The sequence below is a fragment of the Rattus norvegicus genome, chromosome 4 (genome assembly GCF_036323735.1).
Source record: "Rattus norvegicus strain BN/NHsdMcwi chromosome 4, GRCr8, whole genome shotgun sequence".
Taxonomy (NCBI): Eukaryota; Metazoa; Chordata; class Mammalia; order Rodentia; family Muridae; genus Rattus; species Rattus norvegicus.
Genome location: NC_086022.1, coordinates 133,044,761 through 133,069,587, shown reverse-complemented (window position 1 = coordinate 133,069,587; position 24,827 = coordinate 133,044,761).

Genomic DNA, 24,827 nt, shown 5'->3' with positions numbered 1-24,827 from the left:
TGTTTTAGACTCTCCATGCTTCCCAACCTGGATTTCGTTCAGAGTTTAACAGCTACCGAAAGCTCTTGGGAAAAGATGGGGAAGGAAGTCCATGGGTTTAGCCTCTGATTATTGGGTTAGCTGATCTGCAAGAAAAGACAGTACATAGAGTAATGGGATTCCTTAGGGCTCTCATTTTCCTAGGAAACCAAGCAATTCAAGAAACATTGTGAGAATCCAGTTCCAGAAGCACCCTGTGGAACCTTTGCAGACTCAGGTGCTCTGACTGCCATTGATTTCCAGTTGCTGCTGGCTAGAAGGATGGTAAAAGCGTAGACATCTAAGGGATTTACTGCTAGCCAGATGGCCAATACCAACTTTCCAAGTACAAGTTACTATAGAGGCCATCAAGTGAAATGTGCAGCCGGGGTTTGCCTGGGGCTCTAGGTAGGACTCCCAGAGGTGTTTTCTTACTGTCCTCTGAACTTTAACTTTAAACAAAAGACAGTTCAGCTCCTGATGGTTAGTTACACTTTCCCTTTTTGAATGTGGGTTAGAGCAAATGCTTTCTGTCAAGGGGAAGCAGCGATGTCCCTTCCACGACCTGGATCATTTGAAAGCTGTACATCTACCATGACAGCATTTCCTTCATTTTGCTGTTACCAGTGCTAACTCATGCTGTCTTCTGATTGACTGACACTCTTAGTATACAAGAACTAACAAGTCTGTGGTATTCTACACAGGAAATAATTCCATCTAGTCACTATTCACTTTACTTTTAACATTTTGCTGTTGAGAAGATGGTAGCTCAAAAATTTTTTTTAAAATGAACAAAATTAAGAAATAACCATGATGGCTGTAGTCACCAACAATGAAATAACAGGCAACAGACAGGGCTTAGATATTAAGAGCTTCAATTTCTAACCCTCTTATGGCAGCTCAGAACCACCTGTAACTCCAATTCCTGGGTGGTTGGCCTAATGTCTTTTACTGGCTTCCACGGGCACCGTGCATATATAGTACACAGACATACATGCAGAAAAAGTACACATAAAATAATTAAATAAAACAAACAAACAAGCTATCTAAAAATTTTTATAGAAAATAGCTCATGACTCAAAACATAAAACAAAAACTTAATCAGTTAAATCACTAAGGATAATATCACATATATATATATATATATCACCAACACATGAAAAGGTGCTCAAACTTTACTAACCAGGTAACTTGCAACTCAGAACTGAGAGGTGGCAGTTTATAACCATTAAGACAGATATTATTTTAAAGAAAAACAAACCCTCCAAATCCAGAAAACAAGTGCTGACAATGACTGGTTTAAAGACCTCTTAGGTATTACCTGCAGGAATGGAACATGGCACAGTTGCACAAGTGGTTTGGAGGTCCCTGGGAGGATTGAGTAAAGAATATCCTGTGATCCAGTAGGTTTGCTTTTTGGCGTGCATATTTAGAAAAGGCAAAGACAGAAAACTGGATGGGTATTTCTCTAGCCATGTTCATAGCAATGAGTTCACAGGAGTCAAGAAGTAGAAGGAACCCAAGTCCTACGGATGCATGAAAGGACAAACAAATTGTCTAGGCAAACAATGACGGATCATTTATTAAGGCTCAAAAGAAGTAGCCTTTGACATGCACTGCAACATGGGCAAACCTTGATGTTTTGCTACATGAAAATAATCCAACCAAAAACCAGACAGAGGCTCAACAATGGAGTAACTGACCTATTATATGAATCACCAAGACTAGACTCATAGAGACAGAAATTAATAAAGCCAGAGGAAATCCCCAATACTCTCTCTAGCTTCCTTTGCTTCCAGTTAGTTGATTTCTTCCTCTGGCTTCAGAAGTCACTTAGTAATCAGTGACCACCACTGACTGCTCTGGGCCACACCTCTGACATTCAATCATGATGGTTAGCAGTAAGCATGGTGGTGGTAGTTTCCCAACTCTTCTCAGCAGGCAGAGAATAGGACCCAGCCTGCACTTTTTCAGTATACATGGGTTCCCTGAAGAGACACTCCAAGTTTGCAGTAGATCCTTACTCCCAGGAATTCTGACTTCAGATTTCATCTTTGCAATGATTCTACGGGCAGGTTCAAGGCACCTGTCTCAATGCTATGACTCCACTAGGGACTGAAATTCTGGCAATTTGAGAAAGAGTTTTGCAAAGTTCTGCTGCCTATGCAGAGATTGACTTCTCCCTTTCTCCCAACAGACATTTGGCAAAGTCTTGGCTACGTCTCTGGTTTGTGCAAATTGGAGAATTTTGCTACCGGCATCTGGTGCATGGTGGCTGGGATGCTACTAAAGTCCTCCTGTTCATAGCTCAGCCTCCCCACAACAAACAATTTATTCAGGGGCCATGTCAGCAGCACTGTTGATGAAAAGCTGTGGTCAGACATTTAGATAGCCTTTAATGGAATTCTTACAAATTTATTTTGATGGCTGGACTGGGCTGCTTCAAGGTTTTCCTGAAACTGAGCTGGGTGGGAACTCCAGATGATTTCAATTTCATCTTCCTTGGGGCTTTGCTGCTGTCCCTGAACGCCCTAGTGTCTCACCAGCAACGGCTGTTCCAGGAGGTTCTTTTGTTGTTCATTTACTTTCCTGTTTGTATTTTTAGGATCTTTAGGCACTGATCACCTGGCCTCCGTGCAAAGCTTCAAATGCCATTTCTCTCCAACATAAACATTGGAGAGTTCCAAACTTTGTATATAACGTCGGTTCCTCAAAAATATATGATTTCATTTTGGCCTTGCCTGAGCTTGCCCCAGATTTCAATCTGCTTTTAGCGGTTAATTTCACGTTAGCGAAGGAATGACATGACAGCCTGTATACTAGTGGTCTCACCTTCCAGATCCATTGCATTTATTTTGGAATAAGAAATGTCATCACCCATGCAGAGCTTTACGTGGTTCTGATAGGAACAGAAACATCTATCTCTCTTCCTGTGTGTAGTCAACAACTGGACTCTGACCTCCCTAGAGAGATAACCAAAACTGCCCATGAAATTGAGCCATGAGCTAGGCAGGAATATGGTTAACAACCCAGACCCTACTACCCCTTTCAGTCAACAGCATCCTTGATCAATCTTAACATCACTGAAAGGGGAATAACCACAAACCACGTGCATCCTTGCTGTAATGCAAGACGAAACACACAGCTCTCCCTGGAAAGATGTTGCATGAAAAAAAAAATCTAACCATGTCTCTAGGTTTAACAGCCTGCCCGCAGGAAATGAGGCAGATAGAGACGAATAAATAAAATAAGAGCATGAGAAAATCATCAGTCAGATCCAGGATGTGGGCAATCTGCCAAATGCCACAACCCTCATTTGGATTCAGATTCCTACAAACCCAAGGCAGAGAGACAGAGAGACAAGAGAGAAAATATGTGGGGGCTAGAAAGATGGCTTAGCAGGTAAGAGCACTTGTTCCTGCAGGGAACTGGGTTCAATTCCCAGCACCCACGTGGTAGTTCACAACCACCTGTAAGTCTGCTTCCAGAGAGTGCAATATATCCTGACTTCGTCTGATAGCAGGTATGCACTGCCACACACACACACACACACACACACACACACACACACACACACACACACACACAGAGAGAGAGAGAGAACACTCTCACACATAAAAAATAGAAATTTGAAAAAATATTATAAAGAAAGTATGACATAGACTCAGTATTAGAAATTATTTTGGGATCATTGTTAATTTTCGTCAGCTGTGATGGTGGTTACAGTTAAAAACTGGCCTGTCAACAGGAGTGACGCGTGTATACATAGGTCACTCCACTTCATGACATCAAATGTTCCAGACGACTCTTTCAATTGAGATGAAACCAGGTCTTCCTCACAGTGTTAGTGACAAAATATGCAAGGAAACCAGCTTAAAGGAAGAAGCTGTACGTTGGCTCCAGATTTCAGAGGTTTGGTCAATCCTCAGTAGACTCTATTATGATCTTCGTCCCACAGCAAGACAGGACATCATGGCAAAGGGTTATAGTGGCAGAAAAGTGTTCATCTCATGACAAAGAGGAGTAAGAGAAGAAGTTGGAGAGAGAGATAGACAGGGACAAAGAGGCAAGAGTTAACCCATGCATGGGGGCTGGGATGCTACTAAAGTCCTCCTGCGAATAGCTCAGACCCCTGCATGTCACACAGGGTAGGGCAGAGTATGCAGGAGCCAAAGAAAGCACAAAACAAAAGAGATGTAAGTAAGTATGTATGTATATGTATATGTATATGTATATGTATATGTGTATGTGTATGTGTATGTGTATGTGTATGTGTATGTGTATGTGTATGTGTATGTGTATGTGTATGTGTATATGTATGTATATGTATGTCCTCTGAAGCAATACTGCCAGTGACCTACTTCCAACTAGGCCTGACCTCCTGACATTTTCATACCTCTTAATAAGTCACCACCCTTAGGTCCAAAGCTGTGGCATAACCCCCTATGAAGCCTTCCTAGGCCTAGTCACATGCCCTCTTGGCAGAAATGTCTCATTGTGGGCAGTCACAAGCTGCAGTGCTGGACAATTATCCGACAGACAGATATTTAAATGTCTGCAGCATAAGGCATCTGAGCAGGCAAAAGTAACATTTGAACACAATGGCTGACTTAGCAACAAGTCGAGACGACACTCAGAAGATGGGAAGTGTGGAGCGATAACAGCACTGAGGGGACATGGGGAAGTTGCCTTAGTCGAATCATGTAGAGGACACTGAGAATCCTTGAGATGGACCATCTCACTGACCTGGGCTCCCATCATGACTGGGCTTGCACGGATCATGACTGGGCTTGCACGGGCCTTCTGGGATAGCAAAAACGTGATAGGATGAACGCAACCACCCAGAGAATCGGTCAATATTTAATGATTTTCACTTTAGCAACTCCATTTAGTTAGTGCTATTTTTTACAAAGATACTCATCTTTTGTTGGATGTGTGCCCACATAGCTTTAAAAGCAAGAACAAGGTCACTTCCATCCACACAGGGGTTAAAGACACAAGCAGAAATCTTCCCATTGTACACTGTGACTTGGCTTCAAACCATCAAGTGCAATCTAAACTACTGGCCTGGAGAGAACAAGAGAGCGACAGTCAGGGTGAAGGTGGAATTACTAACTTTCGGGGACACTGAGACAAGGACTCCAGTTTATCAACACATTTGTCTGAAGGCAGATTCAAGGAAGAGGCTTCACATGATTATGCTTTTATAATTCAGCAGTTACACACACACACACACACACACACACACACACACACACACACAGAGAGAGAGAGAGAGAGAGAGACAGAGACAGAGAAAGGGAGAGAGAGAAAAAGAGAGAGAGAGAGAGAGAGAGAGAGAGAGAGAGAGAGAGAGAGAGAGAGGGAGAGAGAGGTCTTAAATCCTTCTTGGGGTTTCCTGACTAACAGGTCTTTCCACCATGCACCATATCATATCAGCAGCAGTGGTGTCAGTTTTTAAATTGTGGGCTAGTGGGATAGGGGCTAGAGAAATGGCTCAGGGGATAAACTACATGCTGTATAAACATGAGGACAAGAGCTCAGATCTTCACTACTCACATAAAAGCTAAGCAAGTATGATGGCCTGTCTGTAAAACCAGTGTGTGGAAGGCAAACTGGCTATAGACTAGCTGTATCAGCAATCTCTGGGTTCAGCCAGAGACCTTGCCTCAGGAAGTAAAGTGGAGATGGGTGGAAAACATCACCAGACAGCAAACTCTGGCCTCCAGGTGGACACACATTAACATACATGCACACCTATGTGAGTCCATTCATATGGTAAGAGGCATATACATACACAACACACAAATGTACTCAGGCACACATGCATACATGCAAGCGCATTTGCACACACACACAAACACACACACACAAATGTACTCAGGCACACATGCATACATGCAAGCGCATTTGCACGCACACACACACACACACACACACACACACACACACACACACACACACACAAAACCCAGAACATTGTGACATAAGCAAGAAGATTAGGGGACAGGTGGAGATGAGAATGAAATTCTGGTCTTGGCTCAGGGAAACACCCATTTAAAATTTCTGAACTTGATTTTCATGATTTGCTAAGATGTGGTGTTCAAAGGGCAGGCATGCTTCTCCTGTTCTGACAGACATAATGACCTGACAAACCCCATCAATGACAGAGGCATTCCCTTCAGAAGCATGGAATATTGGCTACATTTTTGTTGCAGATAGCAAGCATACCATGACCAAAAATGTATAGAAGGGTTTATTTGGACTTATGGTTCTAGGGCTGTGAGTCCAACATGGTGCGTAAGTATGCTGGCTAGAGTAGAAAGCTAAGAGATCACATCCTCAACTCCAAGCACAAGGCAGACAGAATCAAGTGTCTGAAAGTGAGGCTAGGCTGTAAACTCTCAGAACCTTTCTCATCCGTAACACTAACATATTTTCTTCAGCAAGACTCTACCTCCCAAAGGTTCCTAATGGACCCAAATGCTGCCACCCACTAGGACCACACATTAATCTTGCAGTCTCTTAGGGCCAGGGGATGCTCTAAATAAGAGTAGTTCCTTTCATCTGGGGTGCCAGAGTAAAGAGTGTGGGGTAGAATTTCAGCTAACTCTGATGGGCAGACTACCCCTGAGGACAGTGTGCATCACTGTTTTAGCCACCATTTTAGAGAATAAAGGGACTTAAGTTTACCTCTCTACTGTTTTTTGTTTTCTTTGACTACTGTATAATCTGCCCTCACCTGAGTGACATATACTAATGGGTTAGCAAACCAGACTTGAGGGAGGAAGAGGAAATAGGTATGATTTGAAAAAGCCTCCCACAGAATTGCCCCTGTGCCCAATTTAATTCCATTCTTTGGGAAAGGGTTTTGTTGAGCAATGCAGATTGGCCTTGGATCCACAATTCTTCTACCATCTCCCGAAAGCTGGTCCTATGTGTATCTTATGTGCTCCTGAGGGAGGGTTAATCTTCACTATCTACTTGACTAGACTTAGACTAATCTAGAAGACACACCTCTTGGCATGTCCATGAGGAAGTTTCCCGAGAGGCTTTACTGAGTAGAAAACAGCATCTGTATGTGGGCAGCACATACATGGGTTAGGGTTCTCGACTGAAGAAAGGGGAAGAAAATGAGAAAATAAGCTTGATGTCGTCATTCTCTGCCCTGTGATCTTTTACTACAGACTCAATGGGACCAGCTGCCTCCTGCCCCAGCTGTAACAGATTGCTTCTCTTCAAATGGAACCCAAAGAAGTTCTTCGTCCCTGAAACTCTATTGTCACAACAAGAAGAGAGGTAACTAATATCATTTGTATCAAACTTGAAGAATGATGTTTACTGGCTCAGTCGGTACCTGGCTTCTGATATGCTGAAGATACAATTATTTCTGCTAAACAAACATTACACTTCATATTCTCTTAGTTAAGCTGAACTACTTAGCTGAGAAAATAAAGAAAACAACACAAGGAAGGGAAACACTATGTTCTGAGGTCCTACTAAGCTCAAGGTAGCTTGAGCACATTGGCTACCACACTGTGTTATAACCACCATCATATAACAAAAGAGAAAATTGCAGTGAGGTACAAAATCAGAAGGCTAGAAAAACACTAACAAGACAATTTAACCATGCAATTGCCACCAAATTGTCATGAAATTATTTAGCCCTATGTAGAAGTTTCCCTTTTCCAATGAATTAATCCAGTGAATCCCACTGAAGGACTAGTTTGCTTGTTTTCATATTATTTAAAAATTGGTTCAATTATGAGTCAGAGGCGTAAAATATGATGCAGTAATCAAAATTCCTCCAACAGAACAAGACTTGGTGTAATAGTGGAGGAAGGACCACTAACCCCAGAGAATCTTCCTATTGCAGTAGCACAGCCAGGAGATGGGCAGATTCCCCTCTACAGGGATTGGATGAAAGATAATTCCAGACAACTCCACCAGCATATGCATGCAGTTAATATAGACTTGCTAACTTGATAGGGTACAGAATCATCTAAGATAAACTTCTGGGCATATCTGTCTGTGAGCGATTTTTTAGACTGGGCTTATCGAGGTGAGAACACTTGCTCTGAATGTGGGCTGTACCCCCTCCTGCACTGGGATGCCAGCTTGCTTACAAAGCAAGAGTGACTGGAGAATCAATATCCATCTCTCTGCTTCCTGTCCCTGGACACTATGTACGAGTTACTTTAAGTTGTAACTATTGCACAGTCCCTACTGCGATGGGCTGAATCCCTGCTGATTGTAAGCCAAAACTAATCTCTTCCGTAATTTGCTTTTGTTGGGTGTTTTGTCTCAGCAACAATAATGGTCACCAATTCAACTATCTACTGGCAACTTTTACAGTCCTCATAGGATCGCATATTATCCCCAGTATGCTGGAACCAGGAGCCATCTTGAGAAAGAAGCTAGTATTTGTGTTTGAATAACTCTATGTTCAGAAATCCTTCATAATCCCACCTCAGGACTCTCCTTTTTGCTTTATTTAATATAGCACTCAAGTTTTTACCAAAGCAATTAGGCAAGAAAAAGAAATACAAGACATATCCTTACTTCAGCATATGTGATATTATCTATCTATCTATCTATCTATCTATCTATCTATCTATCTATCTTCCTATCTATCTTCTACTTTATCTATTTATCATCTATTTTATTTATCTATCATTTATCTACCATCTATATCTATCCATCATCTATCTTATCTGCCTCTCATCTATTTATTTTACCTATCTACCTATCTATTAATCTATGTATCTATGATCATCTGTCATCTATCACCTTTCTACACACATACTTTAAATAATCTACTGAAAGAATACTTGAATTGATAAGTGAATTTATTAAAGAAGCAATAACATGATGAACCTAGAAAAGTTTGCACCTTCTGTATATAGCAGTAATGAATCTGCTGGAAAGGAAAATGTGAAAGCAATCCTTTTCATGTATCTACAAATAAAAGAGAACTGACCTGTGTAAAGAAAAGCTTCTATTTAAAATGAAAACCCACTTTTGGCTGTGGCAGCTATCTTCTAGTAACTTTCCAAAATGATCAACACAAAGGTAAAAAGAGGAGGCATCACTCTATGTCCTCTAAACCCTTTAGAAAACATGGAGTTGTTCCTTTGGCCACACATATGCGAATCTACAAGAAGGGTGATATTGTAGACATCTAGGAAATGGGCACTGTTCAAAAAGGAATGCCCGGTAAGTATTACTATGGCCAAACCGGAAGTCTCCAATGTTACCCAGCATGCTGTGGGCAACACTGTAAACAAGCAAGTTAAGGGCAAGAGATTCTGGCCAAGAGGTTCTGTCACTCAGTGCATCAAGCATTGGAAGAGCAGAGACAGCTTCCTGAAGTGGGTGAAGGAGAACAATCGGAAGAAGGAAGTCAGAGAGAAAGGCGCCTGGATTCAGCTGAGGCGCCAGCCTGCGCCACCCGGAGAAGCACACTTTTTGTGAGGTCTAACAGAAAAGAGCCTCAACTGCTGGAGCCCATACAACTTCATGGCCTAATGTACAAAAAGAAATAGAGAACCTGGAATGCAAGAAAAAAAAATAATGCTAATGGAAGAATGACTTCCTGTGCTCATGGGTTGGAAAAATGGATGTTGTTAAAACACTACAACTATCAGAAGAGAGTCACAGACTCAGTGAAATCCCCATGGAAATACTAGTGGAATTCATCACAGAATGAGAAAAAACAGTCCTAAATCCATAAGAATATAGTTATTGATCCAATCCTTTCCAAATATCCAAGGAAATCTTGAACAAAGCCAGCAGACTTGGTGGCATCAAAACCAACATGGCTGACCTCAGTTCCTACATTGGAGTCACAGAAACCAAGGAAGCACAGCAGCTGAAGCAGAAGATGGATGCAGAGAGGTCTGCAAATCCAACCCTTGTGTAGAGAGACAAAGGGACCCCTCCCAAAAACAACTAGAAAAAGGCAGCCACTTCAAGGGCTGAGAAACCTGGATAGCCACATGTAGACATTTCTGGAATTAAACTTAAGTCTTGTCGAAGACCGTGTACAAAAAATCAACCAAAAATAGGGATCCAAAACATAAATGCAAGATTTAGGTTAGTGAAAAAGTAGGAGAAATTCTTCAAAATTCTATTTCAGATAATTATTATTTCGATAGGACCTCCACCGCCCAACACATACTAAATACAGGAAACATAAGCAAACTTGACCAACGGGATTCCATCAAACTAAAACAACTTTCTGTGCAGCCAAGGAAACCATCCACAGTACAGCAGTCAACACTCAGAAGTGGATAGTGGGCAACTTCAGCAGATAGGAGATTAATATCTAGAATCCACTGGGCTGTGGAAAAATGGCCAAAAGTTAAGTTATGTCGTGAAAACGAAACAGTAAATGATCTGAGCTGACATGACTATGATAAAGAAATACAATTGTGCAGAACACCGCCCTCTGGGCATAACATGACTTCAACATCAGACACAGTGACTGTAGCTACCTGTGGAAGACCCAATAGATGTTCCCTCATGGGAAGGGATGTGGGAAGAGTAGACCCTCAGCTGAGATGCTAGCCACTCTCCTCCTCCCACAGCCCCTTCTAGATGCCTGCATGGGGTTCTGATCAGCTGCATGTGGTCTTGGGAGGTGTTGACCACTAAAGCATGTAGGAGGGAGAGTGCTAACAGAAGGGAGGACTCTATTTATTCAGCTTTTAGGAGGTAGTCACTCATTCTGGGATGTGACTTTTCAGTGACTCGGCTGACCCTTAGCGTCACTCGTGCAGCTGTGACTTACTGATGCTCTTGTAAATAAACTCATTGCCTCACAAGCTGGACTGGGATAGAATCATTTCTTTTCATCTGTCATGGGTGCGCTCTCTGGGGCGAATAGTCTCTCTAGGAGAAATTAATGCAATATCACTGCACTTGGGAGACTCAGACAAAACAAGCATGCTGGTGAGAGCATGGAGAAAATGCAGTTCTCATATGTGACTGGTAAGTTTGGTCCTTAACAAAACTCAACAAGGATTTATCACATACATGGATAGTCAGAGCGAAGGGAAACAACACACTGCGAAAGACATGCTCCTGTTTACTGAGCTAAGATGACGTGCTGGCCCGAATGCCTCTCTATAGAGGAATTAATAAAGAAAGTGTGGCCTGTGTGCACTCACAGAACCTGTCATTTGCCGCAAATTCCACGGGGGACCTTACATTATGTGAAACAAGGAAGTCAGAAAACCAGGGATAGAATCTCTCTCACATGCGGAAGCTAAGAGTTAGCCTACTCGAAATATAGTGATCACTCAAGGTTAGTGATAGAGAGGTTGGGGTTAAATGAACATTGATTTTGATCAGTGAAGGATACCTGTACTCATGGAATTGTGTAATTAATTCACGTAAGCAAAAATATATATGGGAAAAAAGCCTTAATACTATCTTACCATTTCTATTCTACTTTGTTGGTCAAAGCAAGACACCTGTTTAGGCCTGCCCTCAGTTGACTGGAAAACCCAATCATGACTTGTGCATGAAGGAAATGGGAAACCCAAATGTTAATTAACATTCTATAATTTTTGTGACATGGTCTGTATCAAATGGCATCTATTATATATACTAGCTTTCATTCAAACATGCATGGCCTTGGATACCAAAGCATAGTGGATACTTATGAGTTAGGTGCGGCAAACAACAAAAGGACTAACCAAGAAAGGGACTAAGCAACAAAAGGGACTAACAAATGAACTAACCAATTAGGGATTAATCCACAAAGGGACTAACCAGCAAAGAGACTAACCAAGAAGGCACTAACCAGCTAGGGACTAACTAACAAAAAGGACTAACCAACAAAGGGGCTAACCAACAAAGGGGCTAACCAACAAAGGGGCTAACCAACAAAGGGGCTAACCAACAAAGGGGCTAACCAACAAAGGGGCTAACCAACAAAGGGGCTAACCAACAAAGGGGCTAACCAACAAAGGGGCTAACCAACAAAGGGGCTAACCAACAAAGGGGCTAACCAACAAAGGGGCTAACCAACAAAGGGGCTAACCAACTCATTACAAAGATTTCTCAACATAGTTTTCCCTGTCAGAACCTTACTACCTTTCAGAGTCTTAAGCTGGGAGCCTAACCCTACTTAAGCTAAAAGAGTCTGAAAGGCAGGCATGAAAGTCTAGCATTGACCAATGGATCCAAACTGTGTTCCACTCCAGGGTTTTACAACACTGTTTGTAAACAGGTTCACCGTTTGGCCAATGCAGGTATATGAGAGACATAGGCACACATTATAAATGATCTCATTAAAAATTAAAGCCAGATAAAATTGTATACACTTCCTTAAATTACCTTCCTAGGCTTGGCAAATATTCTGGGGCAGCTAATCTCTCCATTTTAATTAGAGTGCACATCTTTTCCAAAGGCTACTGTCCTCGTGTTGTAATATAAAAAGGCAGTTCCTGTCAAAGGCAGAGATCTGGAGAGTGGAGAATTAACATTCCCTGTTAACCTTCTCCAAGTGAGGAAGACCCTCTACATTTGCACCACATTTATAATTTTAAAAGTAGAATGCTCGTTTCTGATACCCCGAGTGTCCAAGGTGCAAGTTTTATAAAATTAAAACTCCTACCCTTGTCCTTCTTAAGTTCATTTGCTTTTTTTCATTCTTTATCCTCCAACATACTCTGTATTTTGCTTATTTCTCAGTATTTTCTGTATATTAATGTATGAATTTTGAACTTGGCCATTGTTCTATTATTATTGTTCAGTGATCTGTCTCTCTCTCCCCCCCTCTCTCTTTCTCTCTCTCTCTCTCTCTCTCTCTCTCTCTCTCTCTCTCTCTCTCTCACACACACACACACACACACACAGATACACACACCACTTTAAAAATGTAAAACAAAACCAAACCAAAACCAAAACTGAGCAGTCAATATCTAATAGATCTACCTGTGAGTAGAAACTAGCAAGACCATTTTTACCACAGAAAAATGATCTCTCCCAAATAACCACAGATCAGTTAAAATTTTAGGCAGAAATCCAAACATTAAATTTTTTGAATATTTCTTATCAGAATAAGAAGGAAGGGAAAGGCTCAATTTGTCCTCGAGCCTACAAATGGAAGGAGATTAGTGTTGTAGAAGGAAAGATGGTTCGTTTTTGAGTGTTTGGTAATTCTTAGAACACATAGTACCCAGGCCAGAGTTCTATCACACAGTGATTAAATCTCTGATACATAACATAGTCACAATGACCTTTGCGAAGACGTTTTGTTATTGCTCCTTTCTTTATCAAAGATTCTTTAATTATCTTCTTTTTCAGTTCCTCGATCCCCACTTAAATGAGATATTGTTAACTCTTAATTTTAATCATCTTCTTTTATTTTCAGATTACTACAGAGTCACCAGTGGTATGTGTGTGTGTGCGTGCATGGGTGAGTGTGTGTGTGTGTGTGTGCATGTGTGTTGTGTATGTGTGTGTGTGTGTGTGTGTGTGTGTGTGTGTGTACATGTGAGTGTGTCAGAGGACGACCTTAGCTGCCATCTCCTTTGCTGAGACAGCTCTTTTGCTGACCTGGAATTTGTAAAACAGGCTAGGCTGGCTGGTTAGAGAGACTCAAGAATTCACCTGTCTCCATCCCCCAGTGTGGGGATTACAGAAGTCCATGCCACTATGCCCAGCTTTTGAGGGTAAGACCAGCACTTCACAGATTGGGTTATCTCCCAGCCCTCCTCTGGGGTTTAAAGAACTCCCTCTGAGAGATCCCTAGTGCATTTGGCGCCATCTTTCCAAGTAGATACAGTTTGGATACAATAGTACAACTGTGAGAGCAGCCATGTTGAGATCCACCGCTCCTGCCCAGACTTGCTCACGTGCAACGCAGTGTCCTTCATGTGTCACATTTATACATTATTAGCTGTTTGGATTCAGGAATCTAAAATCACAGTCAAGATCTTGAACAGTTCCAACACCACAAATATTTTCTATTTTCTCATAAAGCTTCATCCTTCTTCCTCCATGACTCCCAATGGCTGGAACTTGGGTCCTTACTTCTAAAATGTTTCATTGCAAAAATGGAATCCTACATAAAGAAACCTTTGAACTTAACTTTTTCTCTTAATAAAAAGAAATCTATTCATTGCTTTTATTTCTCTCTCTCTCTCTCTCTCTCTCTCTCTCTCTCTCTGTGTGTGTGTGTGTGTGTGTGTGTTGTGAGTTTATGGGCACAATAAGCCACCTGTGGTGTCTGTGGAAGCCGTAGGATGTTGAATCCCTCCCCTGGGAATGAAGTAACAGACAGTTATAATCTACCAGGTAGGTAGGGAAATGGATCCAGGTCCTAAGCAACAGCCGTGAGTGTGCTTTTAACCATTGAGCCACCTATCCAGCCCCCAGCACTTGACTCTATTTCACCTGGCTTCATTTCCTGGAGAGCCTCCAATTAATGCTCACATTCACCATGGCAATCCTATTCCTCTGAGAGACGCTAGTGTATCTGGCTCTGTCTTCCCAACAGATACAATTTGGGAAGCTGTAGTAAAAATACTACAGGTGTGTTATAGTGCACATAACTTCACAAAAGCAAAACACACACACACACACACACACACACACACACACACACACACACACACGCGCGCGCGCGCGCGCGCACACACACGGAACAAGCATATCTTTTTTTAAAAGAGAAAAAGTTACCTTCAAAGGTTACCTCATGTAGGTATCACATGATGTGTGCTAAGGAGTGTCTGGTGCTTTATATACCCTGTGGGCTACATAATAATAGTTGGTGTCACCTGTTGAAAGAAATCTGAGCTTATTACAGGTTGGGACTATTACAGGTACTGATGTTGTAAATATCTGTCTACAGGTTTTTATATGAATGCGAGTTTATTTCTGTGGGATAAAGACCACAACTGGAATGCTGCATCCTGTGGTTGCTGCGGGTTTAATGTTCTTGCAAACGGAAGAACTATTCTCCATAATGGTTGTGCAGTTTTACACTCACACCAGCACTGTGCAAATAACTCAGCCCCACCCCCACAAGATTTCACCGTCATTTAGAAGTGGCATTACTTTTTATTTCTCTTTTATTTTTTCTTCTTTAAAAGCTATTTTAGCAAGTGTAGTTTGTTCTATTTTCTTTCTCTGCTTTTGGATTTTTATTTTATTTATTTATTTATTTATTTATTTATTTATTTATTTATTTATTTATGGTTCTTTTTTTCGGAGCTGGGGACCGAACCCAGAGCCCTGCGCTTCCTAGGTAAGTGCTCTACCACTGAGCTAAATCCCCAGCCCCTGGATTTTTATTTTTAATTATGTATATATGTGTGGGTTTGTGCCCATGAGGGCTGTGCTTGCAGAGATTTGAAGGAGGCACTGGATCCCTGGAGCTGGAGTGATGAGTGGATGGTGAGCTGCCCAGCAAAGCAAGGGTGCTAGGAACCAAATTCAAGTCCTCTGTAAGAGCAGAGTGTGCTCTTAACCCACAGAGCCATCTTTTCTGTCCTTAATCTGTTTCCTTTTAAAGATATTCTAATAGGGACGGAGGAAAATCTCATTACGCCTCACCTTACATGTCTATAATGGTTAATCACATGTAAGATCTTGCCCTTTGCCTGCCTTCATGTGTCCTTGTCTATAAAATACCTAACATGTATCCTTTGCCCACTTTCTCACTCTCTTGTCTAACTTTTATTGGATTTGTAGAATGTTTTACATGTGTTACACAGCCCTTTGCTGGATCTCTGGTTCACAAACATCCCTTGGTCTCTAGTTGTCTTTCATCCTCTCGTGCAGGCTTTCAAAAGGCGGTGGCTTTTGAATTGTAGAGCATGGTGTATTGATTTCTTTTTCCTTCCTTGGATCATGCTTTGGCGTAAAGAAATCTTTGCTTAGACTCTAGCTTCTTAAGAGCCCCATCTCCGTCTGCCTAACGGTTTTATATAGTTAAATATGTGATTATTTTGGGTTAATTTTTCTTTATAGGCAGTGAAGTTTACAGTCATATTCTATCCATTGCTTTTGTCTGGGAATGACCAACCGTACCAGCAACATTCATTCAGAAGCTGTTTCTCTACTGAGGTGGTTTTGCATTTTTTGTTACGTCGCTTTTGTGCATATTTGTGTGGGTCTGTGTCCGCCCTCTGTCCTGTTCCATTCCTTGGTGTTTACATCCATCCACCAATCTCACATGCTCTTGAGTATATAGCATGCCTTCATGGCAGGTCACTTCTGTCATTTCATCCTTGTCAGGGTCGATTTAGCTAGTTCAGAACTCCAGCCTATCCATGTACAATTTGGAATAAACTTGCCTGTATCTTTGAAAACTCTCGCTGCTATTGCGACTCAAAGTGTATGAGGTGTATGAAGGCGAATACACCATACACTGTTGCTGTGTTGAAGCTTCCACTCCATGAGCATGACTCTTCACTTCTGAGGGTCTTCTTTGACCTCACTCCGGACCATTCCGCTCTTACTGGCATACAAGTTCTGTAGATGCTCGTTAAGTGTACAGGTAAGTATGCTGCTTTCTGCAAAATAACTCTGTTCAGTGTTATAATTTAAAAAGGTGTGTATGGGTATACACATACATGTTAGTACAGTCTCTACAGAGTCCAAAATGGAGCCTTGGCGCCCCTGAAGCTGGGGCTACAGGCACTTGTGAGCTGCCTGCTGGGCTACTAGGAACCGAACTCAGATCTTTGAAAGAGCATTACACATTCTCAACTTTCAGGCTGACTCTTTTGCCTAATAGCGTTGTATTTTTAATTTCAGTTTCTGCACAGTTACTGTATACCGAAGTGGAATTTGTTTTTAGCGGAACTTGGAACCTGTATCTTTAAAGAACTCATTTCTTGAGTGAGGTATTTTTAGGAACATGAGGCTTATATTCATCACATAAGAGATCAAATAATGGTTTGTTCCTTGTTTTTAAAACTGCACCCAAACTTAAAGACTTTACTCTTTCAACCAATCACCAGGCAATCTTGCCACAGCCAAGATTCTTTATACAAACACGTTTCAAGTGTTTTCTGTTGTTAGTAACCCACAGCTTTTTAACAAGCCAGCTCTTAACATGGAATGTATTTTAGAGCAACATAGAGAAAGCATCTGAGGCTGGAATTTTATACAGAGCCTAATTCTAATCCTGGCCCAATCTAGTAAGAAGCCTATGGAGTCCTAGTGCACCAATCATTAGGTGGCTCAGAGTGAGGACCCCACAATTAAGCAGGAGGTAAACCCAGAAGTTCTATCACATGCAGAAGCTATCTTTTCAAGCCTATGTGTGACTGAAATGTGTCAGCAACCAACGTAAAACAGCCCGGGGAAGAGAGCTGTACTTGGCTAACTCCCTTTTCTTTTTGAAAAGATTCCTTTAAGAAATTAAACAGGACAAAATCCTCAGCTTCATTTCTGTCACCCAGTTCCCTAATTATGATTCAGAACCACATCTTTGTTTAAGGGTTTATGTAGATAAACCTCAATTTTGTCAATCTCAATTCTAGTCTAAGAAGTAGGATCAACTTCTAATTTTCAGTGTTAAATCCTATGCTCTGCTTTCTCTTGCAATGTTCTTAGGATGATGGAAGCAGGTTTTGTCCCACACTAGGCCAGACACTGTCATCAATGAAAGAAGCATCCTGGAAGTCGTGGTTCTGAAGCTATTGGCGCTGCCGGAGACTGGGGAGAGGCTCAGTCAGCTTAGCTGCTTCCTGTGATGATATCGAATGCTGGCCAGGACAGACAAGAGTCTGCCACAGGCTCAGCCAGTGTGCCCTTGCCCATCCAGTTCCGAGTTGGCTGGACCACTCCTAGGAGAGCCCGGGGCTTCTCTGGTGAGCCTTATGACTCTAGAAAAATTATTCCACATGGTTAAAAATTTCATAATCATTTGAAAGCCCAAGTAGCAAGATCTTACTTACATTGCAACAGTCGATGAATTGGCAACTTTTGGCACTGGTTGTTAATTAGGGAATAGGCTGTAGCCAAAGTACAGAAACCTCAGATGCCTTGGGGGCCAGATGGGACAATTTTAAATGAACAAAAAGGGCAGACAGTAGTAGACCGAGAATAGCCTGTGATGCACACTTTGCCTGAAGGCAGCCAGATTTAAAAGCAAAATTCAAACTGTTGAATGTGGCTGGGGAAAAAAGCCAACTCCGTTTGTAAGGTCACCAGCTTGAAATCTCAGGATGGTGGCTGAAACCGTGTAAGGCAAAGAAAGAAAGAAAAACACCAAGTTTGAGTTGTTGGGTCAGAACCCTGCAAAGCACTCATAACGTAGAGACTAGTAATTTGCGAACCTCGAGAAATGTGACTTCGAGCGTTCCCCTTGTGCCAGCGTGAGACATAAACATCCGAAACAGGCAAGATGCTGACCCCAAAGCCCTGCCTTTCAATTCAAGCAAAAAGACATTTATTAAACTTACTTCTCTGAGAAACATATTTATGTGCGTTATAAACAAGAACACTTTTAACATTAAAAAATTTGAACTTTAAAAAATATGTAAAATGTTCAAGAGATGTAAACAGGAATTTTCATCTCATTTTTCCATATGGTTATGTAAGCACCTTAAATATCAACACAGATCACAGACAACCCCATTTACATGCACAAAAAAATTTCTAAATAAGGACAAATTAATTAAAAAATTGTTTCCAAAATTAAATGTTATGTTTTGGCAGCTAGCATAACATTTGTTATAATAAAGATGGAAGGCTGGGTGCTGTATCTAAGGAAAATGTCCACATAATTAAAGTTTCCCATAAGCTACTTTACAACATGGATATTTAACACATCCAGTAGACGCTTCCAATGGGCTCTGACGCTCTCTCTCTGAAGACACAGGAGGTAAAACCAGACATCCTTGTGATGACACCTGTTCGCATCACAAACATGAATAATTGAGGATATCCTATGAAAACGGTTTTGTTCTTCTTCAAGGCTGAGCTGTTTCTATAAATCTGTGAACTCGTGCTTGGAGCCTCTATCACCCCAACAGTGCATATCAGTTACCCCAGTACTGTTAGGTCCAAAGCAGGCCCCCCAAGCGGCACTGCTGCTGACGGCTTACAACAACCTGCATGATGGCTCCGGCTCAACTCAGGTTGGACTTTGATGGGGTAAATAGAATAATTATTAGTAGATACACAAAACCAAAACTCAGAATTCCTTAGAAAGCTTGCAAATTAGGTTTCTCTTTGTCAGGTGAAGCTGTTTCTTTCCTTATGTGCCCCTTACAGTCAACTACCTCTGGAAATGGACATCGGGTTCCCAGACGAACTCGAACAAGCCGGTAACAGATCGAGCTCCACAGACCAGTTCCCAGGCTGTTCTGACGCTCACTCTGCTCCCCTGCTCCCCTATAAAAGCGGCACGGCTCTCCCACCTTTTTTCTGTTCTCTTTGCCCCCTTGCCCAAGAGACAGACTTGGGAGTTTAATTCCCAATTTCTTTCTACCCATGGAGCAGTCTAGTTCGGCGGTCTCACCGGACCCTTGCTTACAATCAATCACCCCGACATTACCGGTAACCCCAACATCACGTATAGCCCCAGCATTGTGTATCACCCCAGCCCTGAGCATCACACCAACGAGGCCCGTCACCCCAACACTGAACGCCTCTCACAGTACACTAGCGATCTGGGTTATTACCAGATCTGTTGCATCAGCATCTATTACTGAGTTCTTAGGAAACAAATAAAGTTCCGGGATTATGGCGTTGACGGTTCTGTTCTGACGGTAGGGAATCACAACTCTCCCAGGTGTGGTTGAACATTTTCTGTTGTTGCTGATGTTATTTGCTCTTTGGAGACAGTCTACATAGCCACACCCCTTCCTCAGGGCCACATTCCTTCCCCAGTTCTGTCATCCTTTGCGTGCTACAGATAGAAGCCAGGGTACCACACCCCTTAACCGTTTGTTCTACCACTAAGCTCCAGAGGCATAGCCCTGAGGACGGACATTTAAACACCGTTCAAAGGAAAAAAAAATGTATGATTTGTTTTTTTTTGTTTTTTTTTTTTATTAACTTGAGTATTTCTTATATACATTTCGAGTGTTATTCCCTTTCCCGGTTTCCGGGCAAACATCCCCCTCCCCCCTCCCCTTCCTTATGGGTGTTCCCGTCCCAACCCTCCCCCCATTGCCGCCCTCCCCCCATAGTCTAGTTCACTGGGGGTTCAGTCTTAGCAGGACCCAGGGCTTCCCCTTCCACTGGTGCTCTTACTAGGATATTCATTGCTACCTATGGGGTCAGAGTCCAGGGTCAGTCCATGTATAGTCTTTAGGTAGTGGCTTAGTCCCTGGAAGCTCTGGTTGCTTGGCATTGTTGTACTTTTGGGGTCTCGAGCCCCTTCAAGCTCTTCCAGTTCTTTCTCTGATTCCTTCAATAGGGGACCTATTCTCAGTTCAGTGGTTTGCTGCTGGCATTCGCCTCTGTATTTGCTGTATTCTGGCTGTGTCTCTCAGGAGCGATCTACATCCGGCTCCTGTCGGTCTGCACTTCTTTGCTTCATCCATCTTGTCTAATTGGGTGGCTGTATATGTATGGGCCACATGTGGGGCAGGCTCTGAATGGGTGTTCCTTCAGTCTCTGTTTTAATCTTTGCCTCTCCCTTCCCTGCCAAGGGTATTCTTTTTCCTCATTTAAAGAAGGAGTGAAGCATTCACATTTTGATCATCCGTCTTGAGTTTCGTTTGTTCTAGGGATCTAGGGTAATTCAAGCATTTGGGCTAATAGCCACTTATCAATGAGTGCATACCATGCATGTCTTTCTGTGATTGGGTTAGCTCACTCGGGATGATATTTTCCAGTTCCAACCATTTGCCTACGAATTTCATAAACTCGTTGTTTTTGATAGCTGAGTAATATTCCATTGTGTAGATGTACCACATTTTCTGTATCCATTCCTCTGTTGAAGGGCATCTGGGTTCTTTCCATTTTCTGGCTATTATAAATAAGGCTGCGATGAACATAGTGGAGCACGTGTCTCTTTTATATGTTGAGGCATCTTTTGGGTATATGCCCAAGAGAGGTATAGCTGGATCCTCAGGCAGTTCAATGTCCAATTGTCTGAGGAACCTCCAGACTGATTTCCAGAATGGTTTTACCAGTCTGCAATCCCACCAACAATGGAGGAGTGTTCCTCTTTCTCCACATCCTCGCCAGCATCTGCTGTCACCTGAGTTTTTGATCTTAGCCAATCGCACTGGTGTGAGGTGAAATCTCAGGGTTGTTTTGATTTGCATTTCCCTTATGACTAAAGATGTTGAACATTTCTTTAGGTGTTTCTCAGCCATTCGGCATTCCTCAGCTGTGAATTCTTTGTTTAGCTCTGAACCCCATTTTTTAATAGGGTTATTTGTTTCCCTGCGGTCTAACTTCTTGAGTTCTTTGTATATTTTGGATATAAGGCCTCTATCTGTTGTAGGATTGGTAAAGATCTTTTCCCAATCTGTTGGTTGCCGTTTTGTCCTAACCACAGTGTCCTTTGCCTTACAGAAGCTTTGCAGTTTTATGAGATCCCATTTGTCGATTCTTGATCTTAGAGCATAAGCCATTGGTGTTTTGTTCAGGAAATTTTTTCCAGTGCCCATGTGTTCCAGATGCTTCCCTAGTTTTTCTTCTATTAGTTTGAGTGTGTCTGGTTTGATGTGGAGGTCCTTGATCCACTTGGACTTAAGCTTTGTACAGGGTGATAAGCATGGATCGATCTGCATTCTTCTACATGTTGCCCTCCAGTTGAACCAGCACCATTTGCTGAAAATGCTATCTTTTTTCCATTGGATGGTTTTGGCTCCTTTGTCAAAAATCAAGTGACCATAGGTGTGTGGGTTCATTTCTGGGTCTTCAATTCTATTCCATTGGTCTATCTGTCTGTCTCTGTACAAATACCATGCAGTTTTTATCACTATTGCTCTGTAATACTGCTTGAGTTCAGGGATAGTGATTCCCCCTGAAGTCCTTTTATTGTTGAGGATAGTTTTAGCTATCCTGGGTTTTTTGTTATTCCAGATGAATTTGCAAATTGTTCTGTCTAACTCTTTGAAGAATTGGATTGGTATTTTGATGGGGATTGCATTGAATCTGTAGATTGCTTTTGGTAAAATGGCCATTTTTACTATATTAATCCTGCCAATCCATGAGCATGGGAGATCTTTCCATCTTCTGAGGTCTTCTTCAATCTCTTTCCTCAGTGTCTTGAAGTTCTTATTGTACAGATCTTTTACTTGCTTGGTTAAAGTCACACCGAGGTACTTTATATTATTTGGGTCTATTATGAAGGGTGTCGTTTCCCTAATTTCTTTCTCGGCTTGTTTCTCTTTTGTATAGAGGAAGGCAACTGATTTATTTGAGTTAATTTTATACCCAGCCACTTTGCTGAAGTTGTTTATCAGCTTTAGTAGTTCTCTGGTGGAACTTTTGGGATCACTTAAATATACTATCATGTCATCTGCAAATAGTGATATTTTGACCTCTTCTTTTCCGATCTGTATCCCTTTGATCTCCTTTTGTTGTCTGATTGCTCTGGCTAGAACTTCAAGAACTATATTGAATAAGTAGGGAGAGAGTGGGCAGCCTTGTCTAGTCCCTGATTTGAGTGGGATTGCTTCAAGTTTCTCTCCATTTAGTTTAATGTTAGCAACTGGTTTGCTGTATATGGCTTTTACTATGTTTAGGTATGGGCCTTGAATTCCTATTCTTTCCAGGACTTTTATCATGAAGGGGTGTTGAATTTTGTCAAATGCTTTCTCAGCATCTAATGAAATGATCATGTGGTTCTGTTCTTTCAGTTTGTTTATATAATGGATCACGTTGATGGTTTTCCGTATATTAAACCATCCCTGCATGCCTGGGATGAAGCCTACTTGATCATGGTGGATGATTGTTTTGATGTGCTCTTGAATTCGGTTTGCCAGAATTTTATTGAGTATTTTTGCGTCGATATTCATAAGGGAAATTGGTCTGAAGTTCTCTTTCTTTGTTGTGTCTTTGTGTGGTTTAGGTATAAGAGTAATTGTGGCTTCGTAGAAGGAATTCGGTAGGGCTCCATCTGTTTCAATTTTGTGGAATAGTTTGGATAATATTGGTATGAGGTCTTCTATGAAGGTTTGATAGAATTCTGCACTAAACCCGTCTGGACCTGGGCTCTTTTTGGTTGGGAGACCTTTAATGACTGCTTCTATTTCCTTAGGAGTTATGGGGTTGTTTAACTGGTTTATCTGTTCCTGATTTAACTTCGATACCTGGTATCTGTCTAGGAAATTGTCCATTTCCTGAAGATTTTCAAATTTTGTTGAATATAGGTTTTTATAGTAAGATCTGATGATTTTTTGAATTTCTTCTGAATCTGTAGTTATGTCTCCCTTTTCATTTCTGATTTTGTTAATTTGGACGCACTCTCTGTGTCCTCTCGTTAGTCTGGCTAAGGGTTTATCTATCTTGTTGATTTTCTCAAAGAACCAACTTTTGGTTCTGTTGATTCTTTCTATGGTCCTTTTTGTTTCTACTTGGTTGATTTCAGCTCTGAGTTTGATTATTTCCTGCCTTCTACTCCTCCTGGGTGTATTTGCTTCTTTTTGTTCTAGAGCTTTTAGGTGTGCTGTCAAGCTGCTGACATATGCTCTTTCCTGTTTCTTTCTGCAGGCACTCAGCGCTATGAGTTTTCCTCTTAGCACAGCTTTCATTGTGTCCCATAAGTTTGAGTATGTTGTATCTTCATTTTCATTAAATTCTAAAAAGTTTTTAATTTCTTTCTTTATTTCTTCCTTGACCAGGTTATCATTGAGTAGAGCATTGTTCAATTTCCAAGTATATGTGGGCATTCTTCCCTTATTGTTATTGAAGATCAGTTTTAGGCCGTGGTGGTCCGATAGCACGCATGGGATTATTTCTATCTTTCTGTACCTGTTGAGGCCCGTTTTTTGACCAATTATATGGTCAATTTTGGAGAAAGTACCATGAGGAGCTGAGAAGAAGGTATATCCTTTTGCTTTAGGATAGAATGTTCTATAAATATCCGTTAAGTCCATTTGGCTCATGACTTCTCTTAGTCTGTCGACATTACTGTTTAATTTCTGTTTCCATGATCTGTCCATTGATGAGAGTGGGGTGTTGAAATCTCCCACTATTATTGTGTGAGGTGCAATGTGTGTTTTGAGCTTTAGTAAGGTTTCTTTTACGTATGTAGGTGCCCTTGTATTTGGGGCATAGATATTTAGGATTGAGAGTTTATCTTGGTGGATTTTTCCTTTGATGAATATGAAGTGTCCTTCCTTATCTTTTTTGATGACTTTTAGTTGGAAATTGATATTAGAATGGCTACTCCAGCTTGCTTCTTCTGACCATTTGCTTGGAAAGTTGTTTTCCAGCCTTTCACTCTGAGGTAGTGTCTGTCTTTGTCTCTGAGGTGTGTTTCCTGTAGGCAGCAGAATGCAGGGTCCTCGTTGCGTATCCAGTTTGTTAATCTATGTCTTTTTATTGGGAAGTTGAGGCCATTGATATTGAGAGATATTAAGGAATAGTGATTATTGTTTCCTTTTGTATTCATATTTGGATGTGAGGTTATGTTTGTGTGCTTTCATTCTCTTTGTTTTGTTGCCAAGACGATTAGTTTCTTGCTTCTTCTAGGGTATAGCTTGCCTCCTTATGTTGGGCTTTACCATTTATTATCCTTTGTAGTGCTGGATTTGTAGAAAGATATTGTGTAAATTTGGATTTGTCATGGAATATCTTGGTTTCTCCATCAATGTTAATTGAGAGTTTTGCTGGATACAGTAACCTGGGCTGGCATTTGTGTTCTCTTA